The sequence below is a fragment of the Hyposmocoma kahamanoa genome, unplaced genomic scaffold (genome assembly GCF_003589595.1).
Source record: "Hyposmocoma kahamanoa isolate Upper Pololo Valley unplaced genomic scaffold, ASM358959v1 76, whole genome shotgun sequence".
Lineage (NCBI taxonomy): Eukaryota > Metazoa > Arthropoda > Insecta > Lepidoptera > Cosmopterigidae > Hyposmocoma > Hyposmocoma kahamanoa.
In genome coordinates, this window is record NW_020653900.1 from 8,114,056 (window position 1) to 8,131,029 (window position 16,974).

General features: G+C 35.4%; 1 protein-coding gene across 1 annotated transcript in view; it reads right to left on the minus strand.

The window, feature by feature from the left end:
* Positions 1–12,320, minus strand: part of LOC113232366 (tyrocidine synthase 3) — a 47,464-nt gene extending 35,144 nt beyond the window's left edge. The window contains exon 1 of the mRNA XM_026467048.1: positions 12,163–12,320. The gene's annotated coding sequence lies outside the window, so the exon portion shown is untranslated. The remainder of the gene's footprint in view (positions 1–12,162) is intronic.
* Between the last annotated feature and the right edge of the window lie 4,654 nt (positions 12,321–16,974).

A 16,974-nucleotide genomic window follows, 5' to 3' on the forward strand; every position in this document is an offset into this window, starting at 1 on the left:
TTAATTGGGAGTCATTATATAACGCAACGTATCCTGCTGAGGTGAGTCAGTGCGAATCTGTGTCAAGTCGGTCACTATATTTATTTACCAATTTACGTAGTCTTGAGATGGGAGAATTTGACCCAGAAACTGTTCATCGTAGCGGTGGAAAGTGGAAACAGAGGAGCTACTTTATTCCAAAGGTATCTTACCGGAACACGCATGTTAAATTTATTTAGTATCTGGGGGCACTCAATTTTATGACTAAAATTTTTGTTCTTGTTTTGTCTGCTTTGAATGTTCAAAGTCGAAGTCAAAGTTAAATAATAATTTATTCCATAGGTAAAATATTTAGGTACACTTGAAAACGTCATTTTTTAAGCTACTGCTCATTCACTACGCTGACCTCCCTGAGAACAACGAACAAGAAACTCTCTCTTTTGATTGCTCTTTTCAAATAAACTTAAATGCTAGAATACATTTTGAATCATATTTGTGTGGAATCTAGACTCACGTTGTCTTTCCATACATCTTTATCTAACACGTAGTCTACAATTTTGTAATATGACTTTTCATAATTAATATGAGTTTTAAACCTAGGAAAAGGTAATCTTAATATATGCTCCGGAATCTTTTTGTAAAACGTACACAGTTCCCCATAAAAGAATCGTTTACCTTTATTAAACGAAATCGTGGTACCATGAGTTTGGACTTAGTGCTAAGATTAATATTATGGATATCTTCTTTGTTAACGAAATTATGTAAATTTTTACGGGCATACAAAATATTTGAGTAAATGTACTGTGATGCCACAGTCATGATACCAGTCTCCTTAAACTTTTTTCTGAGAGAAATTTGAGAACGAACCTAAATGGTACACAGAACGAATCGCACACTTCATTTCGCTCGTGCACATCTCATTTTTTTCTGTTTTTTTAATAAATTGTAAATAATGTTCTTTCCTGTTGCTCAGTCTTCGTTAGCAGCCGGACCCTTTTTTTACAGTCTGATGCAATTTTATTACACGCATATATTTTAGGGCAATATAATTGTTTTTTAACCTTCGTTAAGGGTCTCCTTGCAGCGTCGGAAGTGAACGGCGCAAAAACAAGGTTTCGGCATGCGCGCACGTTCCCGAAATGAGTTCAATTTGCCCTCGAGTTTCATTGTACAAACTACGACCTACTGTAGTACCCAATATTTTAGTCCTATTTACTGTTGTAATTTAGTTATTTACGTGAGACGGGGAAATTCCTTCTCGATAATAAAATCTAACTTCTTCTCCTTTATTTTCATAATTTTTTACAAAAGACATGAGCCACGTGCAGAAAAAAAACAAAATTATCTCTGTCTCACTGCTCTTCACCCGTCTCCGTTTTTCTTCTTCATTCTGTTACTCACTCATTCCTGTACTTCACTCTTAAGGTGCTTTTCTGCTAGTGGAACAAAGTTTCCACTAGCAAGGCGAGACGTGGATTGAAATTTGTATGGAAAAATTTGAATTCTCTCGTAACGCATCTTCGGTGGAAATGATCTGGATTGACGAGATTTGCAATATTTATTTGATGTAATATTGAACCGCATTGCTGCCTACATACTCTGCAACGGAAACACGATTTGTCGCGCGAGCTCGCGAGTACCCGCACAATCTCGTGGGAGCTCACGATGGCTCTTAATATCAATCGCGAGTTTCTGGTACCCCAGAAACTCGCGATACGTACGATTTGAGATTTAAAAAAAGATGGCTTCATTTGATTCTTCTTCTGTTGACATATTAACATATTTATTAATAATAATTTACGGGACAGGTTACTTCAGCCATGTGTTTATTTATTAGGTGTCGATAGCGAGATTTCAATTCTTGTCTCGCTTCGTCTCACCACCTTCCTAACGTTACATTCTTAAGAGTCCATACAACCTCAAAAGGCTTTGGCATTCCGCAACAGTGACAGTGTTGAATCAATCACTGTGGAAAAAATATATAATAAAATTGAGGATATACATTGAGTACTGTGATTACTATACGGTGTGACAACATGATTTCTAGAAATTATCACTATAGGTAATAATACAAACTTACTTCGAAATTTTACAAGAAAATCGCTGTATTTAATAGGTACTTTACATATACCAGTGATTTGTTTAATATCAACTGAACTAAATAGAACACGTGTACTATACGATATACATATTTCAAATGGCATTAATTTCGTTTATAAAAAAAATATTCTGAAATAAAGCCAGTGTCCCTGCCGTTCGACCCAAGCAAAATGAACCGTATTAGTATGGGAAAAATTACAATTCGAGCTGAGGTAGTATCGACTGTTAATTAGAGTTTTATGGCTACGTTCAATATAACATATCCTACATTTATTTATATAACTAAATTATAATTTTATTTATGGTGCTTCCGTTGCATGAACAAAAAAAACCATAAGTTCTCCACACAGACTACGATAATTGATTATCCCGTGAAGTTAGTAAGTTAAGACGGGAGGTATTGACCCAAATAAAGGCGCAGACAAGGGCAAACAATATTCACCTTTCTACTTGAGTTGTAAATGTAACCATATTCAACTTATGATAAGTCCGAAATTTAAAGCCCAGCGTGTTGTTGACAAGTCCTTCGAGAAGGCTCTGACGGATTCAAGGTCAGGCATAGAAATTATTTTGCAAGGACATTAACCTGCTGCGAACAGGCTTTACTAGTTGGTGGTCCTATATTATACAGTGAACTTATATTCTTTTTAACCAACTTATAAAAAAGGAGGGGGTTATCAATTTGTCTGTGTGTTTTTTTGTATGTATGTTACGCGACAACTCCGCCATTTGTGAATCAATTTTGATGATTCTTTTTTTGTTGGAAAGAAGGTACCTCAGATGTGGTCACATTTAAATTTCAATTCAAATCTTCAACAATTTTTTTTTCATATCTTTTTAAATACTGTGCTTATGAGACTTCCTTCTGTGAATATATTTCGGGTTATCATTGACAACTGGCCCCGTCATCATTTTGTATAAAAGAAAGTACGGCTATGACAGTGGCTGATTGCTGTTCTGCCATGTTTACAATATTAACAGTAAGTGCGTTGGCCCACTGCATCCGATTTGAGACTATACAAATCTAGAAAACTCGGATCCACTTCGGATGACGCTTGTGCACGAAGTCCGTTACGAATCCGAGAAAATACGAATCTCTCGTATCTCTCTTCTGTGCACCTTGAGATAAAATTATCCCTGTAACATTTAAGACCGTCATTTGGAACTGATACGAACTGGACGAGATCTAAGTATGTTTGTAATACATATAGACTGTTATTATCTTAAACACGGCAGTGTTGTGTCATATTGAAATAAAAACATGCGTTTTAGACAGAAAAATTTAGTAAAAACCTACTTTTGACGTTGGAAAGTTCAATGGCCAAGTTCACCGACGTGTTTGTATGAGGTGAAACAAGTACATGATATCAGTATATCACCTCATACAAACACGTCGGTATCCACCGTACGTGAGGGTACTGTCTTAATGTGACGTCCACAAATCGACTCATCCGTAGAACAAAGACCTATGTGCAAGACTGCTTATTCTCAGGACATTATATATTTCATTCGCTGTTTTTAGTTGTGGATATCAGATCGATTTTATATTTCCGAAATGAAATAATACATCAAATTATGAAAACACCTATAGCTAGGCCTTATTTTGAATAAGGAGATTATGTATTTATCCTATTTTCGTTTTATAAACACATCGGACTATGTTCTTCGGATGAGTCAAAATGTGTGCGTGAAAGTCATTGTATTATGTGAGTGCGTTGTAGTAACAGTATGGGAAAACAGTAGACGGCAACTGCACGAAAAATACATAAAAATCGCACTGCAAAAAGCATACTTAGTTAGTTTTTGGTCCATATAGGAAACCGGATACCCCGTACAATCATGTTCTAACATTAATTTAACGGCAAACGTTGTTACTGTCCATGAATTATCAGCTATAGTTTTATTCTGATTTTGAACCAAAACCCAAAACAGAACTTGTTCGTATAGTAAGACAATCTGTTCTTAATATATTTTGGTGCTTCTTTTAATTTACTGTTATCGTGTACAATAAAGTAGGCAAATGTTATATTTAACTTAATTTAAATTCTATAAAATCAAATCTTTATTTAGTAAATAAATCAATAAAGAAAACAATATAAATTTTTGCGTAATTGTTAAATTACTCAATGAGAACAGTTATTTTTTACAGCCAAAACATATCTAAAAAAGTCTAAAAAATTGTCTGTTAATCTTATTGAGCTGAGAACAAATCAAGGTGAAGGTTTCACCAACATTGACCTGGATAAATGAAAACAAATGCGCGCCGAATTGTTTGCAACAAGTCATTATGCCATGCTTTGTTGCTTATATTGCGCTACTTAACTGGACCAACCATTATTATTATTTCATATTCTGCTGCACATCAATGATCTTGTATACAAAAATTATGTGCACACTGTCAAATCTTTAGTAGTAGTAAGTGGTCAGGTGGGGTAAGAAGAACATACTTTATTTTGAGTCAAATGTTTAAACAGATTGTCTTAATTTTGTACTTGACACTAAATTTATATAATGTTTTAACAATCATTATGCTAAATTTAATACTTACGATGTATTTGCCGAAAACGTGCAAATTGAGAACAGTACATCTTATTTTACATTTACTTAAGGTAATGTATATTATAATAGCCCCGTGTTCTCAAGACTTTACAACTGTCAAATTTGTTTTTTCCGCCTTTTGGGCTTGGAGCATCGTAGCGACATCTCATTAAAATCGTTTAAACTAATTAAAAAGAAAATTCGTTTCAAAAGAAAATATGTCCTGCAAAAATGTTCCAACTTTTAAGAAACAAAATAAAGTCGAAAATCTGTCACGTGGCAGCGATAGCGAGAGTCGGGGTTGCCCTCGAAATGCGAGGACCGTCCATTCACCTGCCCGCTGGCTATTGAAGATTGGAGACTGACTTGCTTTTTTTAACATGTTTGTATTGTAAATTGTGTGTGCATGTGTTAGCTTTGGAAATATCATACTTTTTAACTTCTTTAACCTTCTTTAACCTGGAAACGTTTCCTTTAAGTTTAATAGTATGCACAAATAACAAAACCTGTCAAAATCCGTCCGGATAAGTCCACGACAAGCGCGTACAACCTCACTCGAACATACCCTACTTGTATTGTTTAATACTTTAGTTTTAGTTCTTTTTTTTTTTGTTTAAATTCTAAGTAATTTGTATATAATTTTGTGAGCATAGAAATCTCCATTTGTTTTTGTTAAGCACATTATGTACTTGCTACGTATAAAAACTCGTTGGTGTTATTTTGGCGCTGGCCTTTAAGTATAACTATAAGTACCTATAATTAACCTGTGAACAGCGTTCTATGTCGCCCCTTACAACACTAATTGATATTATTTACAATTTTGACGAAAAATCGCAACCTTGGTGTAATAAGGCCACTTCTGCAAAATGACAACTTTTCAAGAGAGAGGTTTTAAGATTCTATGAACGAAACTGCTAGATAACTTTTATGCTTAAATAGGACAGTACCAAGTGATGGGACAAACAAGTCGTGTGCCCGGTGGCAAACGACACGCCTGTGCATAACATTTGCAGTACCGCTCAAAACTTTAAATCTGAGCACAGATTGACTGAAACGCCCTGTCACTGCGCCCGTCACCCTGACACCTAAGTTGAAAAGTCCCATGTGTCTGTAATATCACCAGTACCCTTACTCTTCAAAACCGAAACGCAATAATGCTTACATTACTGCTTGACGGCAGAAATACGCAAGGTGGCAGCATTTCCCTGGACGAACTCTTTCACGAGGAGCTCTATTTAATTGTGCATTATATTTGTGTAGAATTATTTCGATTTGCGAGTTTGACGTGTTCTGGATTTCGAAAAAGTACAAAAGAAAAATGTCCATATTTATTCATCAACAACAAATGACGGATTATAACAATCAAGTGTTAGAAAAGAGGTTTACAACCTCGCTTATAACTTTGTAACGCAAGTGTTACAAATGAAAATGTTAAACGTGTATTGACTGATTTATTGTAATAAAATTCTTGGATGTTGTACCAGTAATTAATGTAAGCAATTTTATTTTATAAACTGTAAACACACAAAAGCTATTTACATTTACAACTAACATCGATTTCCGAAGATTTTTTAAGGAAAACGTGCACTATAACTGACTATTGAAAAAACCCCGTGTTCATATTGATTGCATAATTTTTATGTGGAAATAAATGGTAATTTTTTTTTAAATGTGTTTGATGCAAAATGTGAAACACATGCTCGGTACGACTTTGCAAGACGGTAATGAAAAATATTATGATTCGCTAATCAAAATAAACCGGTTTCGAACTAGGGAATTCTCTGTACTATGAGTACCAGAGCAACGAAATTCACTCTGAGGCACTACCCCGAATACCCAAACCAGAATCAATTTACAAAAGTTCGTTTCCCAAATTGGTACTACCGGGAATCGAACCCGGGACGAAAGCGTTCACGGTGCAAACGATTGGGCTACTGAGGTCGTCAAGACTTTTACTTCACTGTATTTGAAATTTAAAGAAAAAAAGGAACTCAGTGGCAGGGGTAGCTTATAACCTATGCATTTTTCTTTTGTGGTTTATGCTGGCTCTGCAGCTGAGCTGGCGGAAACAATAAAAAGCAATAAGTACCAGGCTCTTGAATCGGACTACTTATTTACAGCCTTTGGAGTCGAAACCCTTGTTCCGTGGGGTCCCAGTGCCCTTCATCTGTACAAAATTTTACCCAGAAAAAAAATAGACTGTCTGGGAAACCAATGGGAAAGGGCCATACAAAGGAGGAACGCTGGCAGCATCTTGGCATCATAACTGCCTTCCTGGCCGAACAGTCACCATGCTGGACTGCCACGCAGAGGGCCCGGGTTCGATTCCCGGGTCGGGAGAAACATTTATTTCTCTAGTGAGTTTGGGTATAATTTGAGGTTCTCTACATGTGTCCATAGCACCCGCGATACAGGGTTTCCCTAATGCGGGGCTATGAGAGTGTTCGTTATTATTATTATTATTATCTTGCCACGGGGACCCAATTTTATTCATATAATTTAATGCTAGTTTTAGTTTTTAATATTTAAGCTTTTATTGTACCTTACCTGTATATTTCAACTTATTGTTAATAAAAAGGTTCAGTCTATTTAAACATGGTAAATTATTTTGAATAATGTACTAAATTTGCATATGATACAATAAATTATGCTTCTAGTTAAAGTTTAAGACCGTCAAATCCGTTTTTCACACGTTTTCACAATTATGTTTTATTTTTTTCCCGTTTTATTTTGTCAAAAAAATATATCATCATAATTAACTAGAACAAAAAGGGGGAATATTATAACAACGTTTTATAAATAAGAATTAGACATAAAGCAGCAATTAAATTAACATGTTTTAACATCGATTTAGTACAAGTCTTACTGAAACTTATTGAAAAAAAATCTGCATTAAAGATTTTTTTTAAATTTTGTGGTAAAGCTAAAGCAGCTGAAAAATGATAACAGTTTTACATCGATTAAATCAAACTTTAATCAATAAACTTTATCAGTTAAAGTTCACGAAATTTACAAGAACGCAATTTCAACCCTGAACTACTCGACAAACCTGTATTAGTAGGAAACTTAAACAAATAAGTAAAAAAATACAGTCAATTTTAGATCTAAAATAATGAAGAACAAATAACAGACCAGAATTTTGAAGAAACATTGTATATTTTGCATTAGAATTTTACAAGTATTGCGCTTAAAATTTCGACGTGTCTATTGTAGAACCAAATAAGGCAATTTTGAATAAATAATTTTTGTTTCACTTGACAGAATGACAAGTGAACGACATCGGACAACCACTCTGATTATTCTATTTTTATTATTCAAATTATTATATTTTAAACACACTATCACTTGTCGATTTTGCTAATGGATATTGAAAATTAGATATATTCTTATAGGAGCCATATTGTACGATAACTTTGTTGTCACTTTACCTTTATCATAAATTGTACTTAAGCAGCTTAAGGATATAATATGGCGCGGGTCGAGAAAAGTGTGACGAAGTGCGGCACGTACCAATGTAAATAAATGGTAGCATCAGCCCTCTGACAAATGCTGTAGGACCAGAACGCATAGAATCCGTCCCTTACCAATGGTATATATACCATAGGTTCCCAAGCTTTTTGGCTCACCGCCCACTTATGCAAAATTTATTTTGATATAATTTATTTTATATTTCAACGCCCACCACCGCAAGAAATAATTGAAAACAAGTATTTTATATATTAACTTAACACAAAAAATCACTAGGAAAAAATGTTATAATATTATATGTAGTGTAGTTTATATAGATAATTCAGGTTTTTTTTTGGTTTGTTTTTTTAATGCGTTAGCACCCCCTAAACAACATCGACGCCCTCAGATTGCTTCTGAGGCACCTACCGCCCCCCAAGGGCTCTTCAGCACCACTGGGGAGCGGTAGGGGCCACTTTGACAATGTACGGTATATACAAATGTACTAAGGACTAAAACTTATCACAACAACACCTGGACAACTTTGATGGCTAGCAGACAGACTAAGGAAGCATTCCCAACGCTCAATGCCAGTCTATCCCAAGAATTTCTTAAGCTCAAAAGGCAAGTGTTACATGCTCTAATCGCTCTAACGATCATGGTCCATATAATAAACAAATTTTTAATTTTGTTATCACGGACAGCACTCTACACACAGCGTCTATGGTGGTAGAGGAAACGGCCCCGCATAATGCTCCCGCGGCGTGGCTCACTACAGGGCGGAATACCTTGGAGTGCCGAGGTCGCTTCTCGAAGTCTTCAACTGTCCCAAGAGGATGCTGATCCTAAAAGAGCACCACAAGCGAAATAAGCACCCAGACGTCGAATTGTGGACACCACCCCGTTACACCATATTCTACCACAGCATCAATCAATATCAGATGTTAAATTAACAACAGTAAGCAAATAGTTTCCTATTCATAGAAATTAAATGAGTAAGAAATAAGCATTGATAACACAGTTAGTTAACAAAGACTACAAAGTTAAGGAAAAAACACTATCCCTACTATGTGATCGAGCTCATCGACAAGCTTGACATAGTGATGCCCTTCGGCAGTCAATAAGTAGGTCAGACTCACACTACTCATCCATTTAAATATACCTATTAATATAAGGTAATATACAAACTAATAAAATATCCATACAAATATGTCAATATATAAGCAAATTTACAATAAACAACACTTCCTAACTCGCCAGACTGATAAAAAACGAAATAGATAAAAAATTGTTTGCGAACGCACAGCTAATGTTGAATAGATCAATATATGAAAAAAAATAGGTTGAGACGTATTAAGTATTATTACTGCGATATTTAGCTATAATAATTATAAATATAAAATATATATAATAATAATATAATAACGCACACACTCGACATAGCCCCACACGAAGGAAACCCTGTATCGCGGGTGCCATGGACACACACATAGACAACCACAAATTACACCCAAACTCATGAGAGAAATAAATGTTGGACTTACAAATATTTCTCCCGGCCCGGGAATCGAACCTGGGACCTCTGCGTGCCAGTCCGGCATGGTAACCGTTCGGCCAAGGAGACAGTTAAACTGTAAGCCATATAACCTTGTAACCATACCCAAATATGAGAGCTCGGGACAGTCAGTGATATTTTATATGTCTTTTACAAATATCTAAATAACTACAAAGATATTACTGATTAATTTTGAAGCACAAATAACGAATACATTTTTCTGCGTACATCTAATACATCCACTTTATAATGAGATAATAACCCAGTACAAGATTTTGCAAGTACATATAATATTTTAATCATTTTTTGCAATTTGAAAGTTTACCAAACCACGCACTACAAATTCCAATGCCCTAATGGCTGTGGTAATTACAAAATTAATACGCGTGTCAAAGAGTAACTTGAAACCGTGAATATCTCCCAGATTTTTGCAGCTTTTCTTCCTACAGAACACAATCGGATAGGATAATATTCCATTTTCGATCAAATTTTAAGAACATAGCATTTTAAGGGTCGTATTCCTCAAGTCACTCAAGTCAGGACTTGAGTATTGCAGTGAGCACTGAAAATCATACTCAAGTCCTTGCCATTAGGGTCGTATTTCCTGTGCTTGAAATCATACTCAAGTCTGCTCAAATCCTGACTTGAGCATTGAGTAGAATTCTGAAATACGACTCTCAGACATTCAGGTCTAATTCACTGACCTCATAATAATCATCAACGCGAACAGGACCCGATTTTTCAAAATCAGATACACTTAGTAACACAATAATTGAAATGAGCGGTGGTGCAGAACAACATCACTCACAAAGACCACAAATAGAAGCGGCCCCAGTAATGGTCCTTGAGGGACACCGTTATGAACAGTTACCTATCTGAAGATGTAGTTGTTGATAACAATTATCTAACACTACTTGTTAATATACAAAGAGAACCACTAGAACAAATCATCACTAATGTCAATATTATTAAATTTTCTGAAAAGGACAGAGTGTCGATTCTGTACAAAAGTCTTACTGTAATACGAACAAATAACGTCAACCTGGAATTGTTTACTCATCGCATCCGTTACGAAATTATTAAGCAGAACTTGAAATTATAAATGATTTTTTATATTATTATTTTATGTTTCTTTTTGCCCTTTCGCAAATGTTTAAAACTCATTTGTTTGTTTTTATGTCACCTCATAATAATAATATATCCTGCATTTTTATGCTGATTTCGACGACTTTTGGTTTAGTGAAACTTTTGTGACTTTTGGTTTAGGGGGACTAGACGTAGCTTGGGGTACCACTCGTATGTTTTGGATATTCAGGATATCAGTATTCGCACGAAATGTTTCCACATTTATATGGCGGGCGGCTAGGGAGAGGAATTCCCTGCCTGCGGACTTATTTCCCGAACGCTATAACTAGAGCCTTTCATGGTGAAAGCGAATAGACATTATTTAGGTGTGTATGCTACATCGTTGACCTCATCGTCACTTTCCATCAGGTGAGATGGAGGTCAAATGCGCACTTATTTTTGTATAAAAAAGTTTTTTGCAAACCGAAAGGAAAGGGTAATTATTTTTTTATTAGTAAATTTTTAACAAGCTGATAATCGATTAAGGGTCCAAAAGATACTAGACTAAAAAAATTAAAGGTATATTTAAGTGCGCATGCTAAGACGTCGATCTCATCGTCATTTTGCAATATATAAAAAAAAAATAACGCACACACTCACACACACTCAACATAGCCCCGCACTAGGGAAACCTTGTGTTTATGTGTGTGCCATGGACACACACATAGACAACCACAAATTACACCCAAATACACGAGATAAATAAATGGAGGCCATACAAAAATTTCTCCCGACCAGGACGAATCAAACCTGGGATCTCTGCGTGGCGGCACGGTAACCGTTCGGCCACGGAGGCAGTTAATAAAAATATTAAAATTTATTCAAGCGCACTTTAAAAACGAACTTATAATAATAATGTCCCAAATAACCTCACAAATTATCCGGTTTCGAATTTGGGAATTCCCTGTATTACCAATACCAAAGTAGAGTAAAGACTGAAAGTTTGTTTCCCTTATTAATTCTACCGAGAATGAACCCATGACCTCATGATCTAGCGCCGACAGCGCCAACTCCTATGCGAATTTTAAAACATTATCTGCGGCAGGGAATGCAATGAAACTAATTCCACTTCTCATGGTTATTATCATATTCCTGCCGTAAAATGTAAAAACTAAGAAACAATAGTTCAAACATTCGTTGTAAGTTTAATGCTTCTGAATTTTTTTAAATTATTCTTACACAAAAACAAATTTAAAAAATTTAAAATAAACATTTGAAATATAATTATAATTAAATAATTTATAATCGACGAGATAAAATTAAAAAAAAATATTTTGTAAATATAATTCGGTATGTTAATATCATCACTCAAACCATCATCATAGACAAATTAATATTTTAGTATTTTTTTTAAATACTTTAATTAAACCAAATTATTATTATAAACAAGTTCTCAAATTATTTTAAAACAAACTTACCTTTTTTTCACAAAAATTCCAAATTTAAACTTATCACAAAAAAGTTCATTCACACCACAAATTCGCAAATTTAAGAGTCAAGTGTTCACTTCGGTGTTCCAGTTTCGAAAATAGTTTGTTTTAAAGTTTAAGCGGCGTTCCCATTGGAAGAGAAGTGTCGACTGGCCAGTGCGAAAGACAACTTCGAATTTATATAGACTCTGGCAGTATGGCCTAGAGGAGCATATTGTGTAGTACTCTCACGAACCAGATCAACGAATGTATCATTTCGATTCCCAAAAAGGTTGCTGTCTCTTCAGTTTTCCTTTATTTTCTCCACTGTGCTGGGTGTATATTATATTTACATACAATACAACATAAAATACCTTTTTCTCACAAAAAGGTATATGGGTAGTTACATCTTATGTAAAATAACAAGTTCCAGTGGGAGCTGGAGTCCTAGTAATGTAGTAAGGGGGTCCCACTATGGGGTGTTACACTATTTTTTGTTGCATCAAAGTTACGCACATTGAAAGAGTTAACGTATCGTTATGTTCGACTATATCATAAATAAATTCCAGTGCATTAATATGGCAATTGGTAATTGCTATAACGTAAAACAAATTTTTAAAGAATAGGCAAGCAAAGTTCGCTAATGACTGTGCGGAACGGAATGAGTTCATAAAATAAAATTAATTTGTTTTCTTTAGGATTCGTATTGCGTGTGTCATTTGCAAAAATGTAAAATATTTGCAAGTGACACCTTAATAATTTATTTGGAAATTTCCAGTATTAATTAGCGTGTAGCTTACCATCAGGCACCACGACTTATTCGTCCCGTCACTTCATATTATAAGTAAAGAATCTGAAAAAAAAAATATATCAATAAATTTGCATTAATTGTGTAAAAGTAAAGAAATTCAAACTAGATTTTCCTAGGGAATATTCTCGGAAATCATTTTTTTCACTTGTTTCGATTTTTTTAAATAATATCAAGTGACGGGACGAACAAGTGGTGCGCCTGATGGTAAGCTACACGCCTGTCCAACCATTTGCAGTGCCACTCGTCTCTTTAAATCGCAAAGATCTGAGGCAAACTGCCACTGCGCCCGTCACCCTGAGACATAAGTTGACAAGTCATGGTATTTGTCAACTTATGTCTCAGAGTAGTGGTACTTCCCTGGACGAACTCTTTCACAAGGAGCTCTACTGCTACTTACTACCAATGATAAATAACCCATGTTGACAAGCTTAAAAAAACATCGGACGTTTCCGGGGATTATTTTATTGTTACCTTGATACCGGTCATACCGATAATAACACATGCACATTATACCACACTATTAGTAATGTGGTATAATGTGCAAAATAATGAGTATGCATTATACTATAACATTATTTTAATGTACGTGACAGAACACATCATAATATACAAGATTTTAATCAAGTAGGTATTTACTGGAACAGATTAGCATAATATAAATCATACGAAGCAAAATTATACAACACCAAAAGGAAAAAAAACATCATTTATTTAATTATAACAAAGTAATTATTTTCCATGTTTTAAACTATTTTAGTCTGGACAACGTTTCATTCTTTGATAAGTATGAAAATTTAATGAGTAAATTAAATTAAAAAAACTTACTCTGTTTTGGCTCAGATACCTCGAAAGAATGCCAGCTAGCATTATAGCATAGGGCGGTGAAGAGGGCCTACACGGGATAAGCTAGAAATCGCTACGTTTAAGTGGAGAAAAACCTCCGCGTCCTGCACGCAGAGAAATGGGAGGAGATCGTATAAGACAGGGCGCGCTGGCGCCAATTCGTATCCGGAGGCCAATTTACTTCGTGTCGCAGTGCTAACGGAGTAAATAAATTCTAATACAAATATACAGTTCTCTGAGGTCAGCTAGATGACAAATTACGCGCAAATAATGACACTGCTTGAACAGGGTAATAAACCGAGGTATTCGAACCTTTTAAGAAAACTACGTAGAGAGTGATTTTTTTATTATATATCCCTGGTCTTAATTTTGTTCTCTTTATTCATCATTTCGGCTAAGATGACGATTAAGGAGAACGAAATAGGATAAGAGACTGAATAGACATTATTTAGGTGTGGATGCTACATCGTCGACCGCATCGTCACTTTCTATCAGGTAAGATGGAGGTCAAATAAGCACTCAAACTCAAAGTCAAACTAAAAATCATTTATTCCATAGGTAAAATAAATTTATACTTATTATTTTTATTAAAAAAATGTTCAAGAGGACCGTTGACTACTGGTACAGTCAAGAGCACATCAAGTTTAACACTTTGTACTTTGGACCGTTCTTATATTAAGCGGTGTAGAATTGGATTTAAGTTTTAAATCTCAGGCTTGACGTGCTCTTGTCCCTGTACAAGGTCCTCTTTATAAAATGAAGCATGGCGAATTACATTCCAGTTCCCGATATTCACAGATTTACGATTACAATCATAAATTCCTAGATTTATTACTGTTATAAACAGACATATTTTATTAATAAAACAATACTGCTATATACCTGAGTAATTACAATCAATGAATTTTTCGCATGACTGTGTTTCATCTACGTGTATGTTTGTGTGCATCCGTTACGAAAATTATATACGAAGGCTGATGTTACGTTAAATTTAAATAACGTAAGGGTGCGCTGGATTTTACAGAACAGTTAACGAGAATTAATACAGAAGAATAGAAATAATACCTACACTTGGAATAGGTCCGCGTATGACGCACACACTCATAGCAATGCACTAGGGAAACAAATATAACAAGACACCTGTGCCTCTATCCAGTCCTGGATTTATAAATAGACCGTATAGGCCGCGGCCTAGGGGCGGCAGCGTCCTAGGGACGGCAGATTTCAGTGGAGACAAAAGTCAAACATGTTCACTGGGTTTCTCACGGTTTTTTATACCTTAAATAAATCCCTATATTTCTATATTTCTATAGGGATTTATTCCATCGAAACCTATATTATCGCGTGAGTGATAGATGAGAGCAGCGCGGCGGGCGCACGGTAGTGGCTCAACGTCACAATCCCCACATCTCGCCCGCACTCTCCGAGTAGTGATAATATTTAGTGATTATCACTACATATTATCACTACCGCGTCTGTCTGTCTGTCTGATCGCGATAAACTCAAAAACTACTGACCTGACGGTTTTCACCATAGATATAGAGTTTACCATTAGACAGAGTGATTGAATTAGATTAAGTGTATAATTTATTTGGGTTTTGTGTAAGTTGGCCTAAATATAACCTTAAATAAATAATATAAAATAAATGTTGAAGATGTCGGAAAAAATTATGCCGGCTTAGCGCTTTACTGACGTGCGCCCCGAACCTAACAGAGATAAATCAAATCGATGTTCTAGAAAAATATTAAAATTATTAAATTTCTGAATCGATTTCGATAAAAGTTGGCAGTAAAGTAAATTCATTATGTAGTCTACCAGTATATGATGAGTGCTGAGAAAGAGGCGGCTGGTAGGCACTGACTACATGGCCTGAGGTCTAGGGCGGCCAAGACTGTAAATCCGCCACTGCCTCTATCATGAGATTACATTGACAGTTTTCGCTAGCGGCTATGTAAAACATTTGCATTCAAAATGTTACTTTCCTTGTGACCGCTAGGGGCGTTGTACAATTTTTCATTCAAAAGTGTAAAATAAATAACACAGTCGCTAGCGACAGCTGTGTCTCTACCATGAGTTTGCTGTGACAGTTGTTGCTAGCGACCGCATAAATTACTTCATAATTTTGTATAACAAATTATACAGCGCCTCTAGCGGTTACGAAGATGAAGTAACATTTTGTATACAAGTATGCTGCGCTGCCGCTAGCCAGAACTGTCACAGTAAACTCATGGTATAGACACAGAATTTAAGACGACCACGGGTAAGAGTTTAGTTCAGTGTACTGAAAATACATGTTAAATCGCGCAAAATAACTTTTATTATTATTATTATACCAAGTGACATGACGGGACGAACAAGTCGTTCGCTTGGTGATAAGCGACAGGTCTATCCATAACATTTGCCCTGCGCCTGCCGCCCTGAGATATAAGTTCTTAAGTCTCATAATGTGGTTATAATTTCACCAGCACCCTTCAAAACCGGAACTCTGTAATGCTCATATTACTGCTTGGCAGCAGATATAGGTAGTGTGGCCGTACTTCCTTGAACGAACTCTTTCACAAGGAGCCCTACAGCTATTTAACTGCGCTTGTAATGAATATTTTCGTCATGCAGTTAATTTTGCAACCCTCCCTCCGGATAAAATTAATAAAATGAATAACACATACGCAACCATAATCACAAACATTGTGACAGAAAATACCTCTCGCAAATACCTAAAAAATGAACTAGCAAAAACTTTATGAATAAAATATGTAATAATGTGTTACCATAGTAGGTAATTTCTTAAACAAAATTTAATTGTAAATATTACAATAAATCTCACAGCAAATGTTTTCTTTCAAGGAACAAAGGGCTTATTCATTAGACAATCAATTTGACCACAGGAATCATTAAGTTTTGTTTAGGTTACGTATGAATTTATCGGTATTTCTGAAGTGCAGTTTGGGACAGTGGTTCAAACTTTGGATCGCTAACGAATTTAAACTATTTTATTATTATTATTTATTTATTATTATTATTATTGTATTTATTTTAAGCTCTCGCCTCTCCCAAGGCCCAAAGATTAATTTTGAATTTTTAAATGGGAGAGGCGGTATTTCCCGGCAATGGCACAGTCGGCCGGGGTCAGGGACTCAGGTCCAAGAATCGGCGAACAATACGTGCC